The sequence below is a fragment of the Grammomys surdaster genome, unplaced genomic scaffold (genome assembly GCF_004785775.1).
Source record: "Grammomys surdaster isolate TR1022 unplaced genomic scaffold, NIH_TR_1.0 238, whole genome shotgun sequence".
Taxonomy (NCBI): domain Eukaryota; kingdom Metazoa; phylum Chordata; class Mammalia; order Rodentia; family Muridae; genus Grammomys; species Grammomys surdaster.
In genome coordinates this window covers 2,314,338-2,331,097 of record NW_021604683.1, presented here as the reverse complement: position 1 = coordinate 2,331,097, position 16,760 = coordinate 2,314,338, and the positions used below count along the sequence as shown (strand labels likewise).

At 46.5% G+C, this 16,760-nt stretch overlaps 1 protein-coding gene across 1 annotated transcript in view; it reads right to left on the bottom strand.

Annotated features, from left to right (window-relative positions):
• Cdh4 (cadherin 4) overlaps positions 1-16,760 on the bottom strand; it is a 465,577-nt gene that overhangs the window by 104,843 nt on the left and 343,974 nt on the right. The gene's annotated exons all lie outside the window — the stretch shown is intronic.

Sequence of the window (16,760 nt, the reverse complement as noted above, 5' to 3'; positions counted from 1 at the left end):
TCTTTCTTTCTTTCTTTCTTTCTTTCTTTCTTTCTTTCTTTCTTTCTTATCTAATTTTAAGATAAGGACTCACTGTACAGCACAGTCAGGCTTTGGATTAATGATCTTCCTGCCTCTGCTCCCACATAGCTGGACCCACAAGCTTGTAGCCACCAGACCCTGTAGACTGCCTGTTCTCATTCAGAACACATTCACCAAGGTGGCCAGCCTCTGGGAGGGGATTCCGCTTGTCCCCAGTGCTTCTAGTGTGGTGAGGCAGAGCCCATCAGGCTGTCTCAGCCAGAGGTGCTTCTTCCATGGTAGCTGCTTCTGCTGAGGCCCCTAATTGCAGACGGGGAACTCTAAGCACCTCTTACGCATCAGCTTAAAAACCCGCCTTTATCTTCATTTGCTTAGAAAAGAGCTTGCACGGCGTTAATTTCCCAAGTGTTGTTTAAATAAATTGCACATATTTGCTACTGTTTTAAAGCTGTGAGACAAATGTAATAACAAAATCTGGTGAAAGTCAATGCCAGACCTGCGCAGGCTTCTGCCTTGGAAGAAGCACCCACCGCTCTGGGAGAAAATCGTTGAAGGCAATTAGCGGCCAGCCTGGCAGGAAAGGCACGTTCCCCTAAACATATGAGCATCCGGGCCTTTTCCGAACATGGCACGGGAACATGGATGCACAGATATGCTTGTTATGAATGGTGCTTCCATTCCGCTCAGGAATTCTCCCCAACGGTGGACACCGGCTGATTCTCCTCTCTCTGTGTTTCTGAGTGATGGTGACTGTGTGGTGGGTAAGGGGAAGTGAGTTTCACTGCTGTTACTAAGCATTGCAGAGTACATCCATATCTGTGTGGCACTCTGCATGCGTGTGTATGACTGGCACACATGCAGAGGGAGATGTGTATACATGTGAACACGTGCCTGGACTCCTGCGGCTGGCTCCTTGCCGGGCATCTCAGTGTTTAGAGAGTCTCTGGACATGCTGCCAACACTTCCCTCCTCCTCCTCCTCTTCCTCCTCCTCCTCCTCCTCCTCCTCCTCTTCCTCTTCCACCTTTTCCTCTTCTTCCTCCTCTTCTTCCTCCTCCTCCTCTTCTTCTTCCTTCTCCTCTTCCCTCTCTCTCTGTCTGTGTCTCTCTGTCTCTCTGTCTCTCTGTCTCTCTCTCTCCACCCTCCGCCCCCCACCCGGCTCAGTTGTTGAACTGAAGCCTTGCTTGCACCCTTTGTGGCTGCTGTCTGGACATTGAACATACAGCTTCAAGAGGAAAGCCTCACCGTGCCCCTTGCTGCTGGGCCTTAGGGTAGCTGCACAGAAGGTGGGCAGGTGATGGAAGAGGAGATATCTGACCTGTGGCAACCCAGAACTTGGGTCTGATTTCCCCTAGAGCAGTGTTTCTCAACCCACAGGGGTCGCAGATCAGATATCCTGCGTATCAGATATTTACATTACAATTCATAACAGTAGCAAAATTATGAAATAGCAATGAAATAATTCTGTGGTTGGGGGGGGTCACCAAAACATGAGGAAGTGTATCAAAGGGTCGCAGCGTTAGGAAAGCCAAGAATCACTGCACTAGTTATAGCTAGCCCTGCTCTACCTATCTGCCTGAGGTGAGTCTGCGAGGAGTTCACTTCCTTGATCCCAGGTTCTAGGATCTGTCTGTGTGTTGTGCTGACTGAAGACAGTGGATTGTAAGGATCCAGGCCAGCCTAGGACGATGTGACTCCAAGGTACCAGCTGTTCAGCTGTCAGACGCATAGCCCTAAATCTGTTTGATTCCCCCTTCTCTCCTCCTGCCTTCCTCTTCTCTCTTTCTTGAGCTGGGATCTTACATAGCCCAGGCTGGCCTTGAACTTGTGACCCTCCAGCTTCTGCCTCCGAAGTGCCGGGATCACAGGTGCTTTTCCACCCCATTTGTCCTTTTTCTTTCTTTCTTTCAAATATGAATTTTGATGGTTAACCTCAAGTCTTCCTGGATGTAAGGCGAGGAGTTTAACAGCTAAGCTGTATCCTCTGCCTGGACATCAGCCTTATAGTGAAAAATGGCCGTGGTGGAATCCGCTGCTGGAATGTGCATCCCTGTTCTGCAGCGTGTGTGCATGTGTGTGTGTGCATGTACACAGGCATGTGTGCATGTGTGCATATGTGTGTGAGCATGTGTGTGTGCGTGTGTGTGTGTGCATGTGTGTGTGTGCATGTACACAGGCATGTGTGCATGTGTGCATATGTATGTGAGCATGTGTGTGTGCGTGTGTGTGCGCACATGCATTGTGTGTGCAGATGCATGTGTGTGTGTGTGCATGTGCATGAACATGTGTGCATGCATATGTGTGCACATGTGTGTTTGTGAATGTGTGTGCATGTGTGTGTGAGTGTAAGTGCATGTGTGCGCACATGTGCATGTGTGTGCTTGTGTGAATTACCCTGGGAGGGCTGGGATGGAGGGGGGTCTGACAGTCCTTCTATATTAACTGGTCTCGGATCCCCCTTAGTAGATTTCACGGATCCATCTCAAACACAGGCACCTTCTTTTTCTCCCTCTCACAGGACAGTGACAAGATGCTCAGTCTTGAGGACACACAGGTTGTCACTTCAGGGAGGAGGTGAGACAAACAAACAATGGCAGCCTGAGGGTTTTCTCTGGAAGGCAGAGGCTCCAACTCACTGGGAACCTGTACTTGGAGATCAAAGCTCAGGCCTCATCCTTCTCTTGTCCACAATGGGCAATAAGTCACCTGCATCCCTGTCCCTGTGCGAGGCTCTGTCCTGCCTAGGCCTTATTTGGGCTGTAGGTGAGAGTTGTTCTCTGAGCAGGACCCTGAGGGTAATCGGCTGTGGCTTCTCAGTGAGGTCTCCAGGGCTGCTCGTATTAGCAAGAAGCTGAGTCAGTTCCCTGAAGGCTTCATTCACACGTAGAGGATGAATAATTCAACACTGATCTGGGTCAGGTTTTAAATAATCACTTTTTTTTTTTTTTTTGGAGATAGGGTCTCACTATATTGCCCAGCTAGCCTGGAGCTTGCTATGTAGACCAGTCTGGCCCCAAACTCACAGCGATCTGCTGGTTTCTGCCTCCCAAGGGCGTGGATTAAAAAGTATATGCCACCATGCCCTGCTTATCATATTTTATTTTAAAGATAATAAATCAGAGTTAGAATATAATGCAGAAAACGACCTTTTCCCATTGTTCACTGATGTCCAACCTGCCCATCTTTTACAAGGAATCACACAGGAGCCTGGGTTTTAAAGTCAACAGGTTTATATGTAAAACAGGCAGGTGAGGTCAACAGGGTCCTGTGAGTGACAGTGTGCCTGGGACAAGAAACTCCTCAACACCTGTCCAGGTGTGTATGGATCTGCCTTTACCATCTTGGTTTGCAACGGTAGAGACCTGGTTTGCAGTGGGCAGGAACCAGTTTGCATCGGGTGGGAATTGGTTTACAGGTAGATGTTGATCAATATTTTCTAATTTCTCTGTGACGGCAGTGCTGAGAGCTAGCAGGCCCCATGCCAGGCCTCCGGACTGGGCATGGCAGGTTCCCTGCAGCTGGAGTGGATCCCTCATGGAGGCTATTGGTGCAGGGACACTGATAAGACCTAGAAAATGGACCATCTTTACCCGCTTCTCACAGCTATGTGAGGATGAACAGTCAGCACTGGGTTGCCACTCACTGGGTCCCTGCACACTTGTACAAAGTCCCTCAAGGGACAGAGAATTTCCCATTGCTGCCCAGAGCAGGGAAATGGTATTGCTTTAAGGTTCCTAGGTGCCATCTCTGTAACACTGGATGGTTGGTCTGACCTTGGAGATGGAGTGAACCAGCACACAACTATAGTCTTCTCCCAGATCCCCAGTCACTGGGTCTGGGTGAACATGCTGGATGTCTCTAAAGAGACACTTTAAATTCCTCCCAATTTTGAGAAAAGGGCAAACGTGTGAGTCTTCCTGATTCAATGAAAGCAGCTTATAGAAGCTGCTGCATCGTCTCCCTTGGGATAGACAGCAGGACCCTGGGACAAAGCCTCTTAGTCAAGGTGTGACATTGCCAACGCTACCTCGTGAGAAGCAGTTGTAGGCTGCTATCACCCAAAGATGTGACTCTTTGGGAAGACTCTGGTTGACAGCACAGCACTGTGAACACCTAAGGCTGGCACATGGTTCCATACGCAGCCTGCAGTCCTTATTTGCATAAGGAGAGAGTAGGATTCAGTGGATGGACGGATGGACAGAGAGAGAGAATGTGTGCAGGCAAAGGAGTGGGGAGTATTTCGTGGCCCTATTTTCTTCCTCTGGCTCTTCTGACCAGGAAATTCCAGCAGGAAAGAAATAGTAAATCTCGGCGATAGCGGCAAACTGGAGATCTGCCTTCTTGTCTAAGCGTGTTTGTGCGAGCATCCCTAGAGCCAAGGCTCCCTCCTGCAATCATAAAGGCAGAGGAGGAAGTCTGTGATGCAGGCATGGAATCTCAGCTATGTGCTAGGCTGAGACAGAGCATTGGAAGCCTGTGTGATTAGTGAGGTCCTGGCACAAGAGAGAAAGCAAAAGGAGGAGTTGGATTGTAGCTTGTGGTAGAGCGCTTTCCTAGTGCACACAGGCCCCGGCTTTGATGAGCAACACAAACGTAATAAAATAAACTGGAGGTGGCTGAGGCGGGCAACATCTGCAGACAGCTGTGATGAGCAGGGAAAGCTGACTGATGGGAGAGACCTAAGATCAGAAAGTTTCTTCCCACGGAAAGAGACTCCCAGCCATAGCCATGAAAAGGGTTCGTAAGGGGCCAGCAAGATGGCTCAGCAGGTAAAACACTTGCTGTGTAACCATAGGGGGCCAAGATCAATCTCTAAGACCCACATAAAGAAGGAAGAAGAGAACTCGTTCCATAAAGTTGTTCTGTGACCTCCACATGCACACAGCAGTATGCACATACCAACACACACATGCACACACATACACACATACACATACATGCACATGCATACGTATATACACACACACATGCACACATGTGCACATACACACACACACATACATATACACACATGCACACATATACACGCATGCACATGCACATACATATACACATAAACACATACATGCACATGCATACATATATACACACACATGCACATACATACATATACACACATACATATATACACACATGCACATGCACACACATATACACATAAACACATACACAGACATGCACACACATATACACATACCCACACATATACACAGACAAATACACACACATGTACACAAACATACACACACATATATACACACATACTCACATAAACATATAGACACATACACACATACACTCATGCACACATGAACACACACTACCAGGTAAAATTCTAATTATTAACCCCCCACCCCACCAGAAATCTAACCTGCCAAGTGTGCTTGCCTTCCACAGCCGCAGGGTGGCAGAGTGGAGACCACAGGTGCTCGATGGCCTCATCTAGTGGCCTCTGCTAAACGGTGGCTGAAGACTGGGCACAGGCAACTCATAATTCCTAAGTACGTGTGTGACAGGGGGTGAGGCAGAGTCATGTGGACTTCCTATGACCTTCCTGCTAACCAGAAGGGCATGGCCTTTTCCCTGGGTTTCACCACCAGACAAGCCCTGCAGTCTATGGCCCAGTAGAGTGATGTGGCAATCGGAGGATTTTATACACTTCCAGCTGTATGTTGAAGGGAAGAGTCTAGCTGCAGCCCCAGGCAGATGGTGTTCCCAGCAGAGAAGGGTCTGGAATCTTCAAAGTCTCCTCCTTCTCTGGCCCCTCCCAGCATCCAGCAATCAACAGCTGCTTAGCTAGCATCCCTCCTCTTACCCAGCAGCCTTTGCTGCCATACAGGCTCCAGTTCCCCATGGCCACAGCTTTGTATGTAGCTGGGTAATCACAGTGTCAGTGGGACTGTAGCCTGATGACCTGGGTGGCTTCCTCCAACACAGAGGTAAATACGGAGCTAACCCAGGCCACACAAACAACTTGTGTCTTAAAGCCTAGCATTCTGAGGTTGCTAAGTGAGTATGGATCTGCAGTCAAAATGGAGTGCGATTCCTGAATCATGAATGAACCCTGCTCACACTGGAATAGGAGAAGATGAGATATGGCCCCCAAATAAATCTATTGATAGCTGTCTTCCATTTCTCTCTTGCATTGTGTGCATGTGCGTACATGTGTGTGTGTTTATGTGTGTGTGTTTGTAAACTTTTGTTGTGGTGGTTTTCCCAGAGCTCTAGACTCAACATGTTTCGACATGGGCAGTGATGTGGGTCCTTCACCACTGTCAAGCCTGGCATTGCTTTTAACTGAGGGTAATTAGATCATGAGACTTCTCCTCCCTTCCCTCTCTTCTCCTTTTCGTCTCACCCTCCTGGAGGAACACTGAGCTCTGTACGTTCATTCCTTTGCCTCTCCCTTTTCAATGTAACTTGGAAAGGGTCCATTCTGTTTGTCTGCAAGCATACACGCTTAAAATATTTAGTTAGGCTTCTGTCTGCAGCCATCTAGCTGGTTTCCATAGTAGCCAAGGAAGAGCTAAGGCAGAACAAACTGGCATTTAACAAACGCAAAATAAAACAACAGAAAGATAGCCACACTCACAAACAGCACAGAGCAATCGTACACACACCTTTGTATGAGTTTGCTCTGAAAAGGCCCCAGGTGGGTGATGGATGTTGTCCTTGTTAGGAGCTGGATGCTACTTTGTTTATCAGAACTAAGTTCAGTTACATTGTTGGCCAAGCCCGGAGATGCTGGAATTCCACTGAGGTGGCTGCAGGAAGGCTTCTGGAACAAGGCAGATTACTTTGTCATCGGCCCTATCTGGAAGGTTAGCTTGGACTTGAACCTTCTGTGTGAGCCACCTACTGTGTGCAGAGTATTGACTGCAGCAGCTTTTCATTTACTCATGGACACCATGTTGAACTGTGGAATCTGGTGCTGCCTGAGGCCTGGCACTGGAGCTCAGACTGTGTCCCCAAGATGCATCTCTCAGTTCTCTGCACCTAGAGGGTGGAGATTACCGCTCTATTAGGGGGCCTGCACTCTGCTCTGATGCCTATGTTCAGAGGAGTGTGAACTGTGGGTCCCACCACATGGGCACTGCAGACAGTGTGAACTGTGGGTCTCACTACTTTAGGCACTGGCAGATAGTATGAACTGTGGGTCCCATCACCCTGGGCACTGCAGACAGTGTGAACTGTGGGTCCCAAAGCCCTGGGCACTGCAGACAGTGTGAACTGTGGGTCCCATCACCCTGGGCACTGCAGACAGTGTGAACTGTGGGTCCCACAGCCCTGGGTACTGCAGACAGTGTGAACTGTGGGTCTCACTATCCTGGACACTGCAGGCTACTGGAAGCATCCTTGACCTTCACCCAAATGACACCAGGCAGACCTCCCATCCACAACATCTGGAATTTTTCTAGACATCACCAAATGCCCTGGATGAGAACAGAGTACTCCAGAGGCTATGTAGACAGGCATACAAGGGGCAGGATGGCTACATCTGGGCAGATTTGTGACACAGTGACCTTGCCCTGAGGCCTATGGCAATGGCAGGAGCTGTCATGGTGACAGTGACATGGGTGGCAAGTGGCAGATGATGCACCACATCTGTGACCTGGGAGACGTAGCCCGGCCGAGGGACTTTGGATATAGGAAAGCCCTGTAGTCGACTGGCACGGTGCCTAGAAAATCACTCATACCGTCTGTCGCCCACGTACCTACAAAGTAGAGGGTTATGCCACTCTTGGAGTCTGAGAATAACACCCAAATTTGAACTTCAGTAGTTTGTGACCCACTGTGAGGGGGAGATAGTGCCAGACACATCAGTAAGACGGCCAGTGTTGGGGCTGGAGGGCAGGGAAGATCTGAGGACATTCATTTAAGTCCATCACCTGTGCCCATCACAACATGGTGACACAGTGTCATAGACAACATGAGGCTCTGACACTGATGGGCGCTCATTCCTGCCTAGTGGGGCCTGGTGCTCTCGGGCTGTGGCTCCATCCCCCACATGGCGTCCTAGCAGCTCGGGCTGGCAGTCAGAATATACACATAAACCAGTCACCGCATGGGTCTCTTAGACCCAGGGCATTCAGCCCAGAGCTGCAGAGTTGTGGAGACATGATGTAGCCTGAACTCACAGGCCCGCGGAGCTCTCTGTTCTCCTCAGGAGGACACCAAGGATAGTGAGGGACTGCACAAAGCTTGCCCACACACCTGCAGCTCACCCTTTCTGGAATCGGTGTTTTCAGTCTCACTGGGAAAGCATCCTTCACGGTTTTGGACATACAAGCTTCATGTCCTACACACCGCCTAACGCCTCTAGTGGCGTCTACAGGCTGACCACACCTCTTCCACACACATCACATGTGTAAATCCCTGGGTCACTGCAGCCACAATGCCGTAGGTCCTAAGGCCTCTTTCAACAAGAGTCTCTGAACCTCTAAGTGTCTAGCTCAGGTTTCAGCATACCAGGCTTCCAGAACTCACAAAGGGCGGAGGCTACACTTCTTACACGATGCTGTTTGGCCACAGGGTCTCTGAGGTCTCTGTGGAAATGACTGTGTGCTGGTTTGAGTATGCTTGGCCCAGGGAGTGGCACTATTAGAAGGTGTGGCCCTGTTGGAGTAGGTGTGGCCTTGTTGGAATAGGTGTGTCACGGTGGGTGTGGGCTTTAAGACCTTCACCCTAGCAGCCTGGAAGCCATTCTTCCACTAGCAGCCTTCAGATGAAGATGTAGAACTCTCAGTTCCACCTATACCTGCCCAGATGCTGCCGTGTTCGCACCTTGATGATTATGAACTGAACTTCTGAACCTATAAGCCAGCCCCCCAATTAAATATTGTCTTCCTAAGAGTTGCCTTGGTCATGGTGTTTGTTCACAGCGGTAAACCCCTAACAAAGACAGGCTGGGAATATTTGAGACTAATTCTTAAGACTTCTCCTTTCCGTTTTCTTACAGGCATCATGGGAGCCTCAGAGACAGAAACAGGAATGAAGCTATCAACTTGCAGGATGGGATATCAACCGTGACAATCAGAGGGTGAAAGAGACAGGAAGTGGGTGATGGATCATGGGCATGTGTCAATGAGCTACAGAATGGGAGGGTAATGGACCAGGAAGGAAGAGGGTACTGGATCCAAGGGACAAGATGATGGTCCTGATGAGTTAGGGGGATGGGCCCAGAGAAGGAGATAATGGACCAGGGGATAGAGTAACGGATGTGGGGGTAGAGGTTATTGACCACCATGCTCCTTGCAATATTATCAACAGGCTGCAGAACAAAGGACTAAGGACTTAGGGGCAGGATCTTAAACCAAAAGTTTATTCTCTTCCGGTGGAGGCCAGAGTCCAAGATCGAAGTCCTGGCTGAGGCTGGGGCTGAGGCTGAGGTTGGGGCTGAGGTTGGGGTTGGGGTTGGGACTGGGGTTGGGGCTGGGGCTGGGGCCAGGCCGGAGCTTGGGGGTTGGCTCCTTGTCTATCCTGGCAGGCAGACAGTTCTTGGCAATCCTGGGGGTGTAGAGACCGCTCCATCTTTGTTTTATCTCCTGACAGTGTTCTCCCTGTGTCTAAAGGGTCAGCCATCATTGTGGATCTAACCGCACTGCAAACTCCATCTCCAAAGGGCACTAGAGGTTGGGATGCATTGGATCCCTTGTAACTGGAGCCTAGGGAAGCTCACAGCTGCCTGTGATCTGATTCTTCAAAAGTGCTGATGTGCTAGAAGACCCAATATTAGTTTCATAAACAACAGTGTCTTTTTGGCAAACTACACCCACAGGCCCTATCACCACCCTCAAGCACAGTACTAGCTGGGCAGATGACAACAGCGAGGGACACTTCATCTTCGGTATTTACCGTGAGGCCGAGTGTCGCTCCGATTCCTCAGGGGCACCTCAGCGCTCCACTGGGAAATATGTGACCTCATTTGCATTTTCTAATTGAATTGCTATCGGCTTTCCTGCAAGACTGCACAAAAGGACATTCTTCCAGATTTGAGCACCGCTGCATCACACACAGAAAGACGGCCTTTAATAGCTGCTGGGGGTTGGGGGGGGGGAGGAGAGAAGTTGCCAATTTTTTATGGTTCATCTAACTGTAAAGCTGTCGGTTTTACCCAGAGCCATGGAGAGTTGCTAAAATAATGAATGAGGAGGTGTTGGGTGCAGAGAAATGAAAGAACAAGACCGAGAAATTAGGGGGTCCCTGGGCAACAGTTCCGGAGGGATTTACTCCAAGGCCCCTTTCCATGAGAGCTTCCCTGGAACTTAAACATTCTGTGGATGCTTCTTTACAGAGAGCCACTTTCCTCTCTAGAACCTTCTAGAGTAGAACTCTTGCTTAGGGTGCATCTCCATATGAGTTCTCCTTCCTCAGGCCCTACTGGGAAGCCCTTGACATGTGTGTTTTTTTAAAGTGTATATGTGTGCTTGTCTGGAGCATATGTATGTGCGTCTGTGTTCAAGTGTAATGTATATGCGTACATACATGTATTGTGTACTGTGTACAGTGTATGTATGTGTAGTATGTAGTGTATGTGTGTATGTGGTGTGTATGTAGTATATATGTGTCAATGTATAGTGAATATGTAGTATATGTGCAGTGTATAGTGAATGTGTAGTGTGTGTGCATACGTAGGGTGTGGGTAGCGCATATGCATGAATGCATGTGTATGGTTAGTGTTTTGATCCCTGGCATCATACGTATTATATACACATATATGTAAGTATATGTGCATTTGTTATGTATGTATATACAGTGCATGTGTGTCTGATTTAGTGCATGAACATGCATGTGTATTATAGGTATATGTAGTCTATGTGTTGTCATGTGCATGTGTTTATGTGTGTGCATTTATTGTGTATGCCTATGTGTGTGGTGTATGTGTGTGCGATGTGTGTGTCCTAGGTATGTATTTGTTTAGTGTTGCATGTACAACATGTGTGTGTGTGGTATATATTTGTACAGTGTATGTGCGTTTAGTTTATATGTGTAGGGTATGTGCTTGAGTATTTCTGTGCAGTGTGTGAATATGTGGATGTAGTGTGAGTGCGTATATCTGCATGTCTGTGCAAACGAGTAGTGTGTGTAATGTATATGTGTTGTGTATATGTCTAGGCCAGAGGGAAACATCAGTGCCTTTTCTGGTTACTCTCACCCTACTAAGTAGGGACAGCACAAGTTTTCCCCCAGGTCACAGAGTAAAGTTTTAAAAAATTGCAGGTCAGTGGATAAACTTGAATGTATTGTATAGAAACTTGTGTAACCATTTAAAACACGGTCATTAAAAATATAAGGGCTTAGGGTGTAGTTCAATGGGAGAAGGCTCTGGTTTTGACTCCTGGCGTACATATAATATATATGCATATGTGTATCAAAATATATATTATGTATGTATGAACATATGTATGTACATGTGTGCATGTATGCATGTGTGTATGTCTGTGTATACATGTGTGTGCACATATGTATATATATGCATACATGTGTGTGTATGTATGTATGTATGTATGTATGTATGTATGCATGTATGTTTGTTTATGGGGGTCCCTGGGCAATGGTTCTTGAAGAATTTACTTCAATGCCCCTTTCCATGAAAGCAGCCTTAGGACTCCATGGACTATGTTTTACAGGTATCCATTTCTTCTCTAGACCGTTTTGTGGCTAGTGAAATTATTTTGTTGTTGGAGGCTGTCGACTCTTTCTTGAGGAATCAAGGCAGTTATTCGATGCCAGGCCTGACAACCTGAGTTCAGTCCCTGACATCTACATGGTAAGAGAGAACGGACTTCCACAGGCCTTCCTTTGACTTCACTATGCATGCTATAGCGTGTGCACCCCTATATATATACACATGTAAATAAATAACAGAAACTAATTTTTCTAGGCTTATATTCTGCCCACATTTTCTCTCCAAATCCCAAAGTCATTTTAACTGACTTCAGTGGTTCTGTAATGATGACAATTTTGTTTCCCAAGGAATCTTTGGTAGAGACTGGATACAGTTAGGGTACAACTGTCACTTACGGAGCAGAGGCAGGGGTTCAGCTAAGCACAAGGTAGAATTAATATCCCCATGACCTGAAGTCCTCCAGGAATTTAAATAGCTCTTTAAATTTGCCTCAATAAATAATGTGAACTATTGAGTGTATCCAGATTACTCCAGATTCATCCAGATGCATCCAGATTACTCCAGATTCATTCAGATGCATCCAGATTAATCCATATGCATCCAGATTAATCCAGATGCATCCAGATTAATCCAGATGCATCCAGATTCATTCAGATTCATCCAGATGCATCCAGATTCACTGTCTGAAGTTCACTGTTGACACACAGAGCTCAGTTCCTCTACACCCAGCTAGCCTCATCCGTCATTCCCAGTAACTCACCTGTCAGCCCTTTAGGTTTTACTAATCAATACGCTAGCTTTATTTATCTTGATTTCTTTTTCTTGTCTTATGGTATTGTCTTGGAGCTTCGGTGTGTGAGGTTGGAGCCCCCTTTCCCTATTTCAACAGCTGATTGAACTGCCACTGTTGAGGTTTTTTAGATACCCTTTCTGAGCCACTGCAAGGCCACCTCCTTTCCAAATAACCTGAATATTCCTAATATTTGGAATAGAAGTTAACCTTTAGTAATTGATATGTAGGGGATTTTGCATTCTTTTAATCCTTTGTTCTATGAAAACAAAGATTAACTAGTCTCATGTTCTTAGGATAAGTGCAACTCAGGCATGACTTATCAGTCTATGTAAAGAAGGCAGATTAAAGTTCGTAAGTATCTTGCTTATATAAATTATAGACAATGACATTCCATGATTGCCTTTTTATCACACATTCCAAGCATCTGGGTCTTTGGCCTGGAACATGGTTTTGGAAAAGGCTTTTGTCAGGAAAACAGTTCCTGCCGAGTTTTGGGAATGATTCATGTTGAGATCCAGACGTGAGTCCTGTTCACCTGGCAATAGTTTCCCTGGTTTGAGAGAGACCTCTCTAGTGTTTACAGGAGTAACCTTTCCATTGAATTCTTTGGGCAAGTTTATGTGGAATTAATTTTATGTTCTCCTTATAGCTATGGAAGGACCCACTATCAGAGTTGAAATGTTCCCTTGATACAGATTTTAACTTTTTTTATATTAATAAATAAATCTGGCTGTTTCTTTGCCTTTTGGCCAAGGTCAAGTATAATAAGATAGACAGGAATTTTTCTCATGTCAGTTCAGTTCTAGTAAACTTTATGCTTGCAGACTCTCAATGCTTTTGGTATAAAGTGTACATACTCCCCTCAACAGAATTTCCTAGTACTCCTATGGCCAGTCAGCGCCATCTTTTCATCCTAGAATCGGTTATCTGCTGCTTCTGTCTTTCTTCTTACCCAGAATGATCAACTTCATCTTTGTTGTTTTGAGACAAGGTTTCTCTGGGTAACCCTGGCTGCCCTGGCACTAGCTCTGTAGAGCAGGCTAGCCTCTCGAACACAGAGATCCGCCTGCTGGTATTAAAGGTGTGTGCCACCACCGCCCAGCTACCGATGTCATTGTTTAAGAACTGACTTTTTCACTGATTGTACATCTCTGATTCCCTGTGTTTTCTCCATCTCCCCCCCCCCCGTCTCTCTGCTTTTTTTTTCTCTGTTTTACTTACTTGAGCCTCATCTTCCTCCCTCTTGATAATTTCTATGGATGGGTGCTTAGAAGGCAGTGTTCCTTTCTTTATTCCATTGCCCATTAATCCCAGACATTCTACCTGGGGAATCCAACTAGGTTTATTATTCAGTCAACGTGTCCCCTAATTTACATGTCAGTTCTGCTCTTCCAGGGGATGCTAACGAGGCTTTCATGTGACTTACAAATCTATGGGGATTTTTCCAGTTATATTCTTTGCTATTGATTTTTAGCTTAATTACTGTCAAAAAACCATAAAACCCAAAAACCTAAAATGAAACACCTCCCCCCTCAAATAAAACAAAAACCCACAATCCAGGTCTGTTTTGACTTTAAATATTGTAGCTATGGCAAGACTTTTTGGATTAAAAATTGGAACTGGTCTGTCTCTGGTTAGAAGTCGGGGCCCCTTAGCAGTGGTGGGTTCTGGGGTTATAAACTTCTCTGCACAAGGTTGAGCTTCCCGGTTGTGTGGCTGCCCTCTGTCTCCTCAGGAACTTATCTGTCTGATGCTCACAGACACTTGTTTACATTCAGTGAATGCACCCCCACTTGGTGTTTCTTTATTCTAGCGACTTTGTTGTGAACAGCTTGAAGTCACATACGTGGACATCAGTTCACGTCTTGCGTGTCTTCTTGTCTCTGTGAAGTGTCCCCTTTACAGGATGCTTTATCTCGGTCTGTTTGTCTGATGTCAACAGAGCTGCCTCCAGCTTTCTTCTGGTTGTTATTTACATAGTTTTTTTTTTTTTCCCCTAGGATTTTACATTCAACCTGTCTCTGTTCTTAGACTTTCAAGATGGGTATTTAGCAAGCTGTACCTAGCAGGGTTTTAGTTATTCAATCTGTCAACATGTTTTCTTTTATTTGTATGTTAACATGTCTTCATTTTTATAATTACCGATGTATTTGTAAGCATACCATCTTACTCCAAAGGAAGTACATTATCCCATCTGTTCTGGTTTCTTTTCTCCTTCTTGAATTTATTATCTTTGAACACACAGACATACACACACAATCTCACGACTCTAGGAGATATCTCAAAGACTTTAAGTATTTTTAAAGGAGGGTTTTATTGTTAATTTTTAGTATAGGTGTATGAGTGTTTTTATTGAAAATATGAATGTGTACTACATGTGTGCAGTACCTGCCACAGCCAGAAGAGGGGCTGGATCCCCTGGAACTAGAGTTGCAGGGAGCTGTGAGCCACCTTGTGGGTACTCGAAACTGAACCTGGTCTTCTGCAAGAGTATCAAGTGCTTTAAAGCAGGGAGTCATCTCTCCAGTCCCTAGAACAAGTATTTTTTATCTTGTCAAATTATAATAGAAGTTGAGCATCTCTTACTAGAAAATTTGAAATCTGAAATGTTTTGAGCACCATCCACTCAAAGTGGAAAATTCCACACTTGACCTCATGTGTTTCAGTAAAGACACACGTACACACTCATGCACTTGCACACACATTCACTCACATACACTCACATATACACACACACTCAAACACTCACCCACACACACATTCACTCACACACACTCACATACACATTCACATATGCTCAAACACACTCACACACACTCAAACACACTCACACACTCACTCACACACACTTACTCATACACACCCACACACTCACACACAACACACACATACTGACACACAGTCACTCATACACCCCCCCACACTAACTCACACTCACACACAACACACTCACACACAATCAAACACACACACACCACACACTCATATGAGCACACACCCACTACAGCCTCAAGCAAATATTCTAAAATCTGAAACAGTGAGAAACCATCTGCCTGTGAGCATTCAGGGTAAGAAAACATCAACTTAAATTAAAACTGGGTTCAGTAATGTTCCATATGGTTCTCAACCTTCCTAATGCTGTGACCCTTTGATACAGTTCCTCACGTTGTGGTGACCCCAATCATAGAATTACTTTTGTTGCCACTTCATAATTGTAATTCTGCTACTGTTACGAATCAAAATGTCTGTTTGGGGGTATATGTGGTCTTTTTGGGGTTGTGAACCTCAGGCTGAGAACCTCTGTCCATCTCAGCTCTTTGGCATCAGCTGTCCCTTTTCAGAGGTTATTAGCTTCCTGTCCAGAGTTCACACACTGCATTTCCCACATGAGCTGTTCACACGGAGGAAAATGCCTTCTGCCTGTCCTGCCTTAAACCTTCACCCATCCTTCACCTCACCTGTCCTTCATCTGGCTCAGGGGTACATGCACGTTAAACACACAGAGAAGAGTGAGCAGGCATACCTGCCTGTCTCAGAGTCTTTAATATCCATGGGCAGGGTGGTGTGTGTGTGTGTGTACTAGTAATGTAGCCTCCAAAGGTTCTGCTCCTACTTGGATTCAAGAAACAAGACCAAAGCCAGTTCCTGCTTCCCCACAGTGGGTTCCTTGGCACACCTGTCCTACAAGCTGTTCCACGAAGGGTCCTTGGTCAGGTTTTTGGAAATGTGGATATTTTCTCCCACTAAGAGGCTTTCAAAGTCACACTCAGTTATGGAAGGTTCTGGGCAAACCCACATAAAAGAATACTTTTAACTCTTCAGGTCCTTTGGGCATTTCCTAGGGAACCCCCATGCGGCTGCCTGAGCCTGCCTCACAGTGCAGCGTGGTTATGGAACCAGACAAGTTGAGGGACCTGCCATGCTTCCCTCTCCAGTCATTCTGGTTTTCTCTGTCTCTCCCTCCTGCAGGCACGCAGGCTTCAAGCTCTCTGCTAGCCCCAGTTCTGATGCCTGAGGCTAATGCTGCTGCCTAAGGTTCCCAGCACAAATGAAAACGGAACAGAGAGGAGATGGGGTGTCATGGAGTCTGGTTAGTTGACTGGACAGTGCAGGACCAGAACAGGGAGGTGCCCTTACCCTTGTTCATCTCTCCGGCACACAGCTGGGGGAAGGAGAAGACGCAGAGTGCAAACATCACAGAAAGACTCTTGTGTCTCCATTTCCTTCCATTCGTCATTTGTCTGCCTCCTGCTGTCCCCTCTCTTCTGTCTCTTTCTCCCACCTTTCTCTTCTCTCCTCCTCTCCCTATCTCCCCGCC